General features: G+C 40.4%; 1 long non-coding RNA gene across 2 annotated transcripts in view; it reads right to left on the bottom strand.

Moving 5' to 3' along the window:
- LOC107402411 (uncharacterized) overlaps positions 1-14,510 on the bottom strand; it is a 126,278-nt gene that overhangs the window by 93,794 nt on the left and 17,974 nt on the right. For both annotated transcript variants that reach the window (XR_013044782.1, XR_013044783.1), the window contains exons 2-3: positions 1,810-1,992; positions 552-653 (exon numbers count right to left, since the gene is read on the bottom strand). This is a non-coding gene — a long non-coding RNA (uncharacterized LOC107402411). The remainder of the gene's footprint in view (positions 1-551; positions 654-1,809; positions 1,993-14,510) is intronic.

The raw sequence follows: 14,510 nt of genomic DNA, 5'->3' as shown, positions 1-14,510 counted from the left end.
TTTTTTTAATTTTTTGCAATTTCACTTATCTTTATGTGTCTGAGTGTTTGCCTGGACATATGTCTGTGCACAATGTATGTGCAGTGTCCATAGAGAGCAGACGAAGGCATTGGATCCCCTGTGACTAGAGTTACAGACAGTTGTTGGCTCCTGTGTGGGTACTGGGAATCGAACGTGGGTCCTCTGGGAGATCAGTCAGAGCTCTTAACCACTTTGCCATCCCTTCAACTTATTTTTTGAGATAAGTTCTCTTAGTAATCCTGAGGCTTGCCATTTTGACTAGCCACTGACCAGTGAACCCCCATTCGATATTAGTACTGTGGTTACAGACACATCACCACACCTGGCTTTGCTGTGAGGTCTCAGGTTTGTGCCCCAAATAGTTTTAGTTTAACCACTAGGCATCTGCCCAGACCCCACTTCTTTTTCAGTCTTATTTTTATTGTTTATACTCAACTAATGAAGTACCATACTTCAACATCCCAACAGTGTCTCATTGAACAGAGTACTATTCATGGTATTTCTCATGTATGAATACAGTTCTGACTCACTGTCAGCAGCGATGAGTCTCCAGCTGATTTCAACAGTGGACATGGACCTGCTAGTTGGTTACTTCTATTGTCAAAGCTGCTTCCTCAACAACAGCTTATTATCTGTAAAATGAATATTGCCAATGTCACAGGAAAAAAAAGATAAAATAATTAATATAGAATAAAAGTCACCTTTGTTTCTAAACCACTACATTCTAATAAACAGAAAATCACAGAAATGTTTAAAATTTGTCTAAGACATGAAAAATTACAGTTGTGCTTACTCTGGTACATTTATTATACTCTAAGATAGCATTGATACAGATGTGGAATAATCAACCCTAACCTCTACCCCCAGATGAAAATGTTCTCAGCTGCCTTAAAAAAGACTGTTTCTGACATGTAGAATCAGATGTGTCTAATGGTAATGCTCAAAGCATGGATGCATGCCAACTTCACATCCCTCATCACCAGCAGCAATAACTGGGAAAATTACAGAATATTTTTGTTAATGTTAGCAATATTCTCAATAGCATTAAATGCAAAATGACTACAGCCAAAATTACTGTGACATTTCCCAGAATTCTGAAAAATATTCCCACTTTTCATGAAGAAAAAATACTTTAATTTTTAGCTACTGTATTTATTCTCTTTAATACAGAAGTTGTGTAATAAAGTGCTTCTACCAGTTCTTGAAGTGGAATTTTACTAGTTTCTAGTTAACTGCTTCATAAGGGTTGGGGAGAGGATAAGACATTACTGAAAAACATTGCAAGTAAAATTAATGTTATACCTCTATATTACATAAATATATTCAAGTGAAAAACTTTTAAAAATCCTTAAGAAGCAGTTAACAAATACAACTCAAAATCACAGTGCTAAAAGCACAGCACTGTTTGAGAATTCTGTGAACAAGAGAGCTTACTTTACAACTTCAGAACAGTAGCAGTAAACATTTGTCTCAAAAAAGAAACTTTGAAAAAATCAATGAACCAATGCCAAGTCTCTGTCATTAGTACAAGTGAGGGCAAATGTCCCGTTAGGGTGCTGCCCTTCTGTGTTCTGAAAAGTTTGAAATAGCTGTCGTCTGTAGTAAGCGAATATATTCTATGTATTTTACTACTGTAACCATGGAGGAGAATCTTAGAAAGACAAGCCTTTGATCAAAAGAGTGGCACCTGTGACTCTTAAGGACAACCCATAACGTTAAAATATACAGTTTAAAAACCAATAAAAAATGTACTTTGAAAAAATGTATTAGCTATGTATAGCTACTTACAAAAACAAGAGGCCAAATCATATCCAAGCTTCTCAGCGTGAGCAGGAAGAGTTCAGTGGAAAATTGGGGTGTCATACTAGAACCTAGCAGTGAGCATAAACGAAGCCCGGGGTTCTTCTTGAAGGCACAGGCGAAGAGCATCCAAACCCTCTGCTGCAACCTGTGATGCAAATCCATGGCCACCTGCAAATAAATAAACTGTTAGCTGTAAAGCACTGTAAAAACATGTTCAGTTACAATTACATGTTTAAAGGTTTTTCAGGTATATTCTCTTTATCAACAAAGTATTCATAATGTCCCTCTCCATCATCCTCCAAATCATTAAAATCATTGGTAGTCCTCTTCTAGGCTACAAACTCTAAAGACGGTTCTCCCTTTGGTTTCCAATTTCTACAATACCTGGCAGAGCACTGAACAAAAGAGTCTGTATGATCAAAATATTGTATACATTTGGTATTAAATTCTCAAAGAATAAATTAACCATGTTATTTTTAAAGTCTAGTAAGAATGAAAACAGGATTCTATATCATTCTGTAATCTGTTCTAAGATAAGTTTTATACATAATACTACAGATATGAAAAGAAAGCAAATCTGGCTTACAAGTCTTCTGAGGGAAATACCACTTGAGACAAATACTAAGAAAGCACTAGCCGGAAAGAGGAAGAAGTGGGACAAAGGTCATCTGTGCAGGAAGAGGTGAGAAGCTGGGGCAGTGAAAAAGACTACATAGTGTTCTGAAACATCAGGGACCTTTGGGGAAGGGAGAAGATGGCATGAGAAGAACTGTGGAAGTGCCCAATAGACAAGCAAGCTAGACCTCTGTGCTCACAGAGAAGAGCCAGGAGAACAACGTGATCATTGAAAATGCCTTGGCAGCAGCCTGAACATAGGAGGGACAAGACTGGTGGCAAAGAGCTGTGTCACACAAGACAAGGCTAGCTCAACCTAACGATAAAATACAGTGACACAACCAATGACCACCGGGTTAGCTACCCAATGGACCTTCCGTTCAGATGTATATTTAGAGTACTGTGGGATCTAACTTATTTTATAAAACATGTGTAACATAATCTTCAGTGAAAAAATGTGTCAAGAACTTGACAAGTATTATATGATGATTCAGAAGTATTAATAATGTCTATCTTTGAGCCATGTGTCATGCTTTTCTGGTTAAAGATATAGTAAAAATACTAAATGTAAGAGTTGCATTGTAGATGTTATCAATTGAGACTAAGCTCCACAACTCTGTATTTTGATTGCTTGTGGTTTTCTGTAATGGTCTCCATATGTTTCAAAGAGAAGTTTCCTTGATGTGGGGCTAGAACTACACTTACCTATGAGTATAAGGACAAATATTTAGAATGTAGTTAGGGATTGTGCTGGTTTAGAAAAGTGGCGGTTGTAAGTTCTCCTCCAAGACCCATGACTTCACTAGCCCTGAAAAGTTGGCTGGGTTCCTCTCCTGTCGAGTGGGCCTTAAGTCCAATTAGAGAGCTGTTGGTTATCAACAAGATGTGCCTGCTCCTACTGCACTCTCAGTGTTAACATGCAATTCGGGTCATTGTTACAGTTCATACATGTCATATCTGGGTGTGGATAGGACCGTTGTTTGCTTTCCTCCTTTGGAAGTATGTGTGGCACTTTCTGATACCATACAAGCTGGTCCTCAGGGAAGAGACTTTCAGATTGCAGGCAGCTTGGATCCTCTGGTCCTGTGTCTGAAGTATTTGATGTGTTCAGCAATAGGGGCTTACTTTCTGCCTTTGGGGGTAGCCAGGGGCAACAGCAATAGCCTATAATGTTTTAGGAGTCTTTTGGACAACAGTGGCCAACAATTCAAAAGAGGTCAACAATTCAACAGTGGCCAACAATTCAACATTCATACCTGGTGTTGGGCTTTTTGTTAGTCTACGGCTCCTGGGGAAATTGTCAGCCCAAATGGAAAATTCCTTTTAATTATGTGTGTATAGAGTTTTTGTAAGAATGGACAAGCCCTGTCTCAAAAACAAATATTCATATGTGACTCATCAATTGGCATACACCCATATAGTTATAACAATGCTTTGACAAACTTCAAACTTATATATAAAACCACTACTAATGAGTTTTCAAGTATACTATCTCACAAGTTACTGTTAATGGATTGAATTTTATCCTCTCAGATGATGATGCCCTAACCTCTAGTTCCAGTGAACATGACCTTATCTGGAAATAGAGTCTTTGCAAACGATCAAATTCAGATGAATTCATAGAGTGGCTTCTATTCCAATATCACTTATATGCTTATAAACAAGGACATCTAGACAGAGACAGACAGCATGTGAAGAGAAAGCATATGAAGATGAAGGCAGAGACCAGAGTAACACATCTACAAGCCAAAAACACCAAAGATTGCCAAACAGTCTTCAGGAAGGAGCAAAGCCAAGAATCAATTCTCTGTTTTAGCCTTAGACTAAGCCAACCAGCTGACACCCTGACCCTGTACTTCGGTACTGTGGACAAAAATAATCACTGCTGTTTAGGTCACCAGGTCTGTGTAACTTTAGCAGCATGAGAAAGATACTATACTTTTTAGGCAAAACTGTGCTTTTACTCCCTGAAAGTCAAGGTATAGAAATAGGAATGAAAACCCTAGGCAGGCGGAACAGAGCAGTGTGTGCGGTGGAGAGAAGAGGAACAAGAGGCGCGGTGGCACTGTGGGTACGGGAGCAAGGCTGCACCGGACAAAAGAGGATGTTGGTACCTAGTCGGGCCAGTCAGCTCGGGCCACCAGGGAGCTCGGGCCACCACCAACCCCCCTGCACCCCGGAGATACCACTGCTGCTCTTAAAGCTATTGAAGAAAGACCACATCAGGCCACAGCTGACGACCTGCAGTGGCCATGTAGGACACGGTGCACAGATGAGAAATGCCACCACCAAGCCTGTGCCCTCTCCTGCCCTCACCATCAGCTGTGAGCTGCCATAGAGGAGTCAGAGCAATAAAAAGGAGTCTGAAGAGCCCACAGTTTCTCCAGAACAACTATGAACAGGTAGGTCTGATGGGAAGGTGCTTATAAAAAGCAGACTCACGAAATTGCAAGGAAAGATGGCCGACAGCAGTGAAGGACATGGAGTGATATGGGAAAGTGCAGCCACTGCGGACAAAGAAAGTGGCATTACTGAATAGGGCCGACCCTAGGCTCACTGACCAGCTCCCAGCAAGGAGCCTCTGTGGCTGCAGCCTTCGCTTACCTGCTGAGAGACAGAAAGTGTGGGTCACCAGTGCTGCCTACAGCCTACAAGCTTAACAGCTGTGCCTGTTGATCCTCGGGTGGTAGGCACTGAGGTCAGGGTAGAGTGTGGTGGCCTAGAGCTCCCTCGGAAACATGTCATTACTGACATGCCTGCCACTGTGGTTACGCATGGAGAGCATGGAGGTGTGCAGTATTCAGGAGCCCAGGAGCTCGCACAGAACCTGCCAGGGACACCCTGCCTACCCACAACAACACCCTGACTCTGGACAACAGCAGGATATCCAAGGCAAGTCTCAGCAGTGATCCAGTATTTGTGGTACTTCAGAAACTAGAAACCTTGAGCCAGACCAATGACTTGGTACAACAAATATTTGTATATAAAGCTGTTTGGGCGAAAAATATATACTGTGTGACACACTGCAGTTGCAACATCACAACTGCAGTATGCAATGGAGAGGAGGGAAAGATGAAGGAACAGAACAACATGTGTGTGGTGCAGAGAGGCAGAACTAGAGATGAGATGGTGACGGGTGTGGGAGAAGGCTGCAATGGATGGAGGAACGTGTCCTTGCCAAGTAGGGAAGACAGGATGGTGTGCACCAGCCTGGAGCTCTTTCAGGTTCTGACCCAAACACACTGCCCAGCTGCATGATCACCCTGGCTCTGAACAGCAACAGGATGTCCAAGATAGAGAATGACTCATTTTCTGAACTGGGCCTCCTCAAAAGACCCCCATAGTTCATACTGTCCCCGGAGGCCATGTTGGTATCTGTGGTCTGTGCTGTCACCCCAGGCCGTGTTAATGTCCAAGGTTCTTGTGGATACCCATGGTCCATGCTGCAGCCAAGGCCCATGTGGGTGTCTGTGTTCTGTACTGCCACCAGAGAGCAGGCTGAAGTCCATGGTCCATGCTATAGCCCAGGGCCATGTTGATATCTGTGTTCTGTACTGCCACCAGAGAGCAGGCTGAAGTCCATGGTCCATGCTGATGCTTGAGGCCATGTTGATGTCTGTGGTCCATTATGCCACCAGAAACCATATGGAAGTCCATGATCTGTGCTACCACTGACTGTAAAGGGCAAGGCAGCTTCTTTTGCAGAGGTATTGATGACTGAAGACTCACAGTTGAGAATGAGACATAGAAGACATCTATGACAACCTCTCTCCCTCACCCTCACCAGAGAGAGAGAGAGAGAGAGAGAGAGAGAGAGAGAGAGAGAGAGAGAGAGAGAGAGAGAGAGACTAGATAGGAAGCCATTGAAGAGAACTCTTAAAAATCGTGGCAAGAATCCTGAAGCTCTTCTAGCAGGGGTGTGGGAGGGGAAGGACTCAGTTTTCTCTAAGAGGCTGCCCACTGAGAGTTTGACCATACTCCAGTGAGTGGGCAACACAAATTGGACTTGGTTTTTTTTTTCTTTCTTTTTTGTTCTTTTCTTCTTTTGGGGGGGGAGTTCATAAGGGTTGGGGTTGACTGGAAAGACAGGGAAGTGAATGTGATGGGGTACATTATGTGAAACTCACAAATAATCAATAAAAATGTTATGTTGGAAAGGCATTGTGATAAAGATGATGAAGTGTAGCTCTTCACTGTTGATGGCCTTTGGCAGGGGTGTGAGTGGGGAAGAACTTTGTTTTCTTTAAGAGGCTGGCACTGGGGGGTTTGACCATGCTCCAGTGAGTACATGGGCGACACAAATTGGTTGTTTGGTTGGTTAGTGGATTTTACATTATACAACCTGATCCCACTCATCTCCAGGTCCCCTTATATCGGCCCTCTGCCCTTACAATCTCCCCCCAAAACAAAACAAAGTTTAAAAGAACAACCAAAAACCAACCAAACAAATAATTCTCAGTGTGGAAGCTATAGTACGGCCCATTGAGTCACACAGTGTACCTTTCAGTCCATACATCTTTACTTGTAAGTGGTCGTTGCTATGAGTCGTTGGTCTGGGTCAGGTCTTCTAGCTTCTGCTGCAGTATTGAACTCCTCTCCTGCATTGTGGAGATCCTGCAGCTTTGGGTCTGTATGTTTGGCCCCTTCATATGCTCCTTCAGTTCATAATGAGGGTGGGCTAACCCACAGCCCTAGCTCTGAGCCTGGGTGGTAGCTGGTTGGTCAGCCCTCCCACGTCCCCTCATCGTCAAGCTCTCCAGTACTGCCCTGGCTAGCTCACCCAATGCAGCAGGCTGCGAGGAGCAGGGCCAGCTCTCCTGCTCTCACCTCCTTAGGTGACAGCATTCTGCCCAGGCTAGGTGTATGGCCCACTTTCCTGTGTGTTGCAGCTGGTAAAGGGCAGGCAGGGTTGTTCTTTTAAATTTTGTGGGGGTTTTTGGAGGGGAGGGAAATTGTAAGGGCAGAGGGCAGATGCAAGGGGACTAGGAAATGAGTGGGATTGGGATACATAATGTGAAATCCACAAAGAATCAATAAAAAGTTTTAAAACAAAAAAGATAACATAATTAATTACTTGATAAAAATAATGACATTATCAACCAGAAATGGGTTCCAGGTTGATACATATTTTATCTGGAATCCTTGTTGTAGTGTTCATTATCTCTTCGACTTGGGCAAATAATGTCTAAGCCTCAAATTCTTTTTCTACGATTTATTTGTAATCATGTGTATGTGGCAGGGGGATGCACTTGAATGCAGGTGCCTATCAATGGCAGGAAAAGGCATTGGAGTCCCTACAGCTGAAGTTACAAGTGGTTGTCAAAAAGCACTTCATGTGGATACTGGAAAGCAAACACAGGTCCTCTGCAGGAGAAGTTCATACTCTTAATGCCTGAACCATCTTGCCAGCTCCCAAGTTCAAATTCTTTACCAGCAAAAATAGGAAGTTTTTATTTTACATGAATTAAATTTTAAAATGAATTGAATTAAAGAATATACGAAATGTGCCTGGCATACAATGGTGTTGCAATAATGCTTTATTTATAGAAAAGGAAAGTCTATTAATTAAGGTGGAGGGGGTTGGTGGTGGGTTTTGAGGTTCAAATCCAAGGATGTAAGTCTGCCAGGGAGGCACTCTGTGACAAAACTGTGTCACTACACTGAGGTTTTTAACTAGTTCTCACAATAGACTTGGACACAGCTTCCAGCATGTGATGAGGTCATGCCACCATCATACAGTTTATAAAAGCACTGCCTTTGCCTAGTTCCTCTGTAGACCTACACAAGTCCTTCACAATTTTTAAATAATTTCTCCAAACACATCAACTTTAGGACTGAATGTTAGGACTAATGTTAGGACTGAAACAGCAACAAGATCTTAGTGACTCTGGGCTTTAGCACAGGCTTATTACTTGGTAGTACTTTCAGAAGTCCATACCACCTCTAGTCTGTCAGGTTAAAAGGGTCAGCCAGGTCAACATGCTACCTTCATGACTCAAAATGGCATCAGAACCATGTAATATGGCTAACTCTACATTAAATTTCTGCCAGGTATACTGATTTCTTCATTTGTCTCTTTATAAATATGAGTCTTAGAAAATATATATCTCAAAAATTAACAGTGGTAGGAACTAAAGCTCAGTGGTAGAGCATTTGACTGATATACACAAGTCCCCAGAAATGGGTTCCCAGCACTGCAACAACAGCAATAATAATAGCTAATTTTAAAAAGGAATTCAAAATTTTAAGTTCAGAAATATGCAAAAGAAAAACCCAATAGATCATCAAAATTCAAGCGACTCTTGTGATATCATGAAAACGCACTAATCAAAACAGAAATTATTCTTCCACACTAATCACAAAACTTCAAAATTGAAAGATGTCTATATCTACATTTTTGTCTGTTTTTCCTTCTTAAATAAAGATAGATTCTTCTCTTATGCAATATATTCCAACCACAGTTTCCCCTCCCTCCACTCCTCCCAGCTCCACCACACACATCTCTCCTCTCCCCCAGATGCACTCTCCCTCCACTTCCCTTCAGAAAAGAGCAGGCCTCCAAGAGACACCAACCAAACACGACCAAAGAGGATACAATAAGACAGGGCAAAAACCCTCATATCGATGCTGGACAAGGCCACCCAATAGGAGGGAAAGAGTCCCAAGAGCAGGCAAAAGAATTAGAGATACACCTGCTTCCGCAAAAACACCAAGCTGACAGCCGTGACATATATGCAGAGGATGTGGTGCAGACCCATACACCCTGCGCTTGCCCACTTCAGTTTCTGTGAGGCTGTGTGAGCCCTGCTTAGTTGATTAAGAGGGCGGTGTTCTCCTGGAGTCCTCCATCCCCTCTGACTCCTACAATCTTTCCTCTCCATCTTCCACAGGGTTCTCCAACCTGTAAGGGGAGGGACCTGATGGGGACCTCCAATTTAGACTGTCTCTCCACATAATGTCTGACTGTGGGTTTCTGCATCTGCTCCCATCTGCTGCTGGAGAAAGCCTCTCAAAAGAAATCAATGAAATGATTCCTAAATAAATTCTGCTATACTCACATATCTACATTTTTAGAAAGAAAAAAATAAATAACACAAGCCTAAAGTGGCAATTAACAAGGCAATTCCATGTAGATTAACTGGTGGTGAAAAGAGGTTTATTTTGGGACAACTTACAACCATTAAAGGGGTCAGTTACAGGATCCGGGAGAGGTGAGGTGCAGTCCAATGTGGCTCTCTGGAGAACTCTGACTTGGTCTGCAATCCAGCATCCAGGATCATGAGGAGCCAAGAGAAGCCAGCACATACGCATCCCAGGTCTTAAGGGCCCAAAAAGGCCACGCCCCAGGGGCAGGTCATAGGTAGGTGTTGCGGTTACCTGCTGCCTCACTAGGGGTGGTACTTCAAGGTCAAAGCTGGGACAGCTACCCACTACACAAGCCAAGGAAGGCTGCAATTGTTATAGGAAAATGTTGGTATTTTGTCAACCTTTTGAAGTCTATGGAAAGTGAAACAAAAAAAAACAACTCTTTCAAGAGAACTAAATATTATTTTTAATATTATTTAATAAACTGGTGAGCAAAAAAAAATAATTCTCTAAAAGTTCCATATCTGGTATCAAAGTTCATATCTGGTATCAAAGCTCATGTGTGTTTGAGAGCAGATACAGTCTTTAAGTATTTATAAAAGCCAATCTTACTTTTGTAGTCATTGTGTCCTAACTTTAAATTAAATAAGCTGCTAGTTATACTTTAAAAAATCATGAACCTATTTCCTGGATAAGGGCCTTATGCTGTTTAGGTTAGCAAGAAATAGGTTCATGTTTTTCTAAATGATTATTAATAATAATTTTATCATTTAATTTACAATCATTATTAATTCAATTGTTTTTATAAGTAAAAACATCACTTAATGTTTTTATTTATCAAAAGTAATTAAATTGGCAAGTTTAATTTAAACATTTTTTGGGAGGAGTATTGATTTTTTGAGACAAGGTTTGTCTGTGTAAAATTCTTGGCTGTCCTGGAACTCATTTGTAGACCAGGCTGGCCTTGAACTCACAGGGATTTGCCTGCCTCTGCCTCCCAAGTGCTGGGATTAAAGGCGTGCGCCATCACTGTCTGTCAAACAATATATATTTAAAATATTGAGAAAAATGTAAAACTGAGATGGAGACAGAAAATATCATACACGACTCAGGATACACAGCATGAAAGCTATGATTCTCCCTCATCCGCACTGGGATTTTTACTGTCTTGATCTTGTGCAAGCCTTGTGCATGAGGTCCCAGCTACTGGGAGCTCATGTACGCACTGCACTGTCATATCCAGAAAATACTGTTTCACTATGGACAGCTACCAGCTCTGGCTCTTTTTGCCCTATCTTCTGAGAGAACCTCGGGGGTCGGGAGTGATGTAGACCTAAGCAACTCCACGGTCTTTTAGTCTCTGTGTGTTAACTGATTGTGGGTTTATTCATCACCATCTACTTCAAAGAGAGTCTTCCCAGACGAGGGTTGAGAGAGACACTCATCTATGGGTGTTATAAGTCATGGGAGTTCATTTATTACTATGTCCGTTTAACTTAATGACGGTATTTGATTCTTCCCTAGGACCTATCCAGCCAATGAGATTTTGACCTAGTTAATGGTATCAGGCCAGCTGTTCAAATGTTCAAGTCATCCTAAGCTACCTAGGGAGACTGAGGCATATTCAGCTACATGAAATCCTGTCTCAAGAAAAAAAACAAACAAACAAAAAACCTAAAACATAAAGAAAATGAGATGTATTTTCTTTTTCTGTTTAATATAGTAATATTAATAAAACCAGATTAACATTTTAATAAAAATACAATCTGTTGAATTTTGGGCAAAACTCGAGATCATTACTATCTTTCTGAAGATAAGGACTGTGTCTTTATCAATTCTGTATACCTTAATTATAACAAAATATAAATTAATTCTCTAAAAATCAAATAAAAGAAGGATCCTAAAGACATCAAAACAAGACATGAAAAAAATTTTACAATATGCAAGTCTAACATTTAATTAATAAAACTCTAACTCTTTCACCCAATGACAAACTCTACGGTCACAGAAGCAAATTGTATATTGACTGGGTCAATGGAAAAATATATATCTAGTTTGAAAATAAATTTCAACTTGTACTAAAATGAGGTCACTAAGAACTGAAGAAAAGGAGTATACAAATATACTATTGAGATTAGGGAGTGTCAAAAATTAATAAAATAAAAAGATCATAGAAGTGTTAAGTAATCCTGAAAAAAATGTTGCAAAGAGTATTGTATTTCTTGGGTTTTTTTTTTCTACCTATGGGAACAACAGGAGAAAAATTTAATCAGTGTAGAAAATTTCTTACATTAAAAATATTCCCCACAAATTGCATTTAGACATTTTTTAATTTTTAAAAAAAATTCTCAATTATATACCCCACCAAAAAAAGTCTTTCCAGATGAAAGAAAATGTATGCAGTAACCTTGACCAATGTGTCTGGACAGAAAGATCATGGACTCAGAGTTCAAGTCCCCAGCCTAATATGATGAGGCATTTTTTTCTACCAGAATCTACTGAACCCATAAGATATTTTTTAAGACATATTTCATTTATTTTATGTGTATTGGTGTTTTTCCTACATGTATATTTGTGTGCCATAGGTGTGAGGAGGTCAAAAGCAGAAACCAAATCCCCTGGAACTGGAGCCACGGACAGCTGTGCACCATTGTGTGGGTGAGGAGATCCACCCAAATCTTCTGGAAGAGCAGTCAGTGCTCTTCTTAGGCACCTAGCCGTCTCTCCAGGCCAATCCCCAAAAGATACTCTGACCTAATATATTCAAAGACAAGTATTCTGCCTGCTTTTATTATTATAATACAACTGTCACACACTAGGTACAGTCTTTCCTGCCTGTAACTCAAGCTTTTGGAGGGAAGGGGTGAGGCAGCCTGGGCTTCCAAAAAAAAAAAAAAAAAAAAAAAAGACCATACAAACATGTAAATAAAGAAACCATCCTGAAAACATTTATAGCACCCTAAACACATGATTAATGGGGAATCTGCTGCTATTATTCTGCTAAAGGAACAGCGATAAAATGAATCTTAATGGCATACTGCTATACCTTCAAGTCTACTGGATTCCCCAACTCTCATTATAGAAGCTTCTTATTACAGTAGATGATAATTAACACAGAGATCCACACCTGAAAATGTCTCAGAGAATAAGACACTTTGGAATATTCAGCCCTAAATGAGATGCCTGTATCATCCCCCTGCCCTCCAGGCTCAGGATTTGTGTGGAAGAGGCAAGTAGAAAGATTTTGAGAGCCAGAGGTAAGGTATAACTCCAAGGAAACTGCCTTTTTGTGTCATGACACAGAGACTGTGACAGAATGCATAAGACCTACGCAGCTCAAGCTGAACAAAATCTCAGTGTGGAGGAGAGGTGGTGGGCATGATGTCCCACCTCTGGCCAAGAAGCTATCCACAAGTGAAAGTCAAATTTCTTCAACAGTGTGACACTGGGTATATCAACAGCACTCCAGGGCAGGCCCCAAGCTGAGGAGTAGTCAGTCAAATTGGATTTCATGGTTTTGCTTTTTTGGATTGTTTGTTCCAGTTTGTTTTGTTTTTAAGAGAGAAAAAACATAAAGTTGCGTAGATAGGGATGTGGGGGAGGATCTAGAAGGAGTTGGGAGAGAGGAATTAATATGATTCAAAATACACTGTATGATATAAGCAACCCCAAAATCTCTACCAAGGAACTCCTACAGCTGATAAACACCTTCATCAAAGTGGATGGAATCAAGGTTAACTTAAAAAAAAAAAAAAAAAGTAGCCTTCCTATATACAAACAGTAATTGGGCTGAGGAAGAAATCAGGAAAACAACACCCTTCACAACAGCCACAGATAATATAAAATATCTTAGGGTAACTCTGGCCAAGCAACTGAAAGACTTATATAATAAAAACTTTAAGACATTGAAGAAAGAAATAGAAGAAGATATCAGAAGATAGAAAGATCTTCCATGCTCATCGATCAGTAGGAGTAACATAGTAAAAATGGTCATTCTATGAAAAACAATCTACAGATTCAGTACAATCCCCATCAAAATTCCAATACAGTTCTTTACAGACCTTGAAAGGACAATACTCAACTTCCTTTGGAAAAGCAAAAAAAAAAAACCAGAACATCTAGAACAATTCTGAACAATAACAGAACCTCCAGACGTATCACCATCCTTGACTTAAAGCTCTACTACAAAGCTATAGTAATAAAAACCACATGGTATTTGGCATAAAAGCAGACATATTGATCAATAGAATTGAATTGAAGACCCAAACATAAATCCACACACCTATGGACACTTGAGTTTTGATAAAGAATGCAGAAAGAAACAATGGAAAAAAGAAAGCATCTTCAACAAATGGTGCTGGATGTTTGTATGTAGAAGAATGTGAATAGGCCCATATTTATCACCCTGCACAAAACTCAGGTCTAAGTGGATCAAAGACCATAACATAAAACCAGATACACTAAACCTGATAGGAGAGAAAGTGGAGAATAGCCTTGAATTAATTGGCACAGTAGACAACTTCCTGAACAGAATATCAATAGTGCAGGCACTAAGGTCAACAGTTAATAAATGGGACCTTATGAAACAGAAAGGCAAAGGACACCATCAATAGGACAAAATGGCAGCCTACAGATTGGGAAAAGATCTTCACCTACTCCACATCTGATAAGGACTAATATTGAAATTATATAAAGAACTCAAGAAACTAGATATCAAAAAACCAAATAATCCAATTAAAATATGGAGTACAGATCTACACAGAAAATTCTCAACAGAAGAATCTCAAATGGCTGAGAAATACTTAAAAAAAATGTTCAACACCTTTAGCCATCAGGGAAATGGAAATCAAAACTACTCTGAGATTCCATTTTACACTTGTCAAAATGGCTAAAATCAGTAACACAAGTGACAGCTCATGCTTGAGAGGATGTGGAACAAGGGGAACACTCCTCTACTGCTGGTGGGAATGCAAACTTGTACAGCC

This window comes from Peromyscus maniculatus, chromosome 15 (assembly GCF_049852395.1).
Source record: "Peromyscus maniculatus bairdii isolate BWxNUB_F1_BW_parent chromosome 15, HU_Pman_BW_mat_3.1, whole genome shotgun sequence".
Lineage (NCBI taxonomy): Eukaryota > Metazoa > Chordata > Mammalia > Rodentia > Cricetidae > Peromyscus > Peromyscus maniculatus.
The sequence above is the reverse complement of the archived record's forward strand: the minus strand, read 5'-3'. Positions and strand labels throughout refer to the sequence as shown.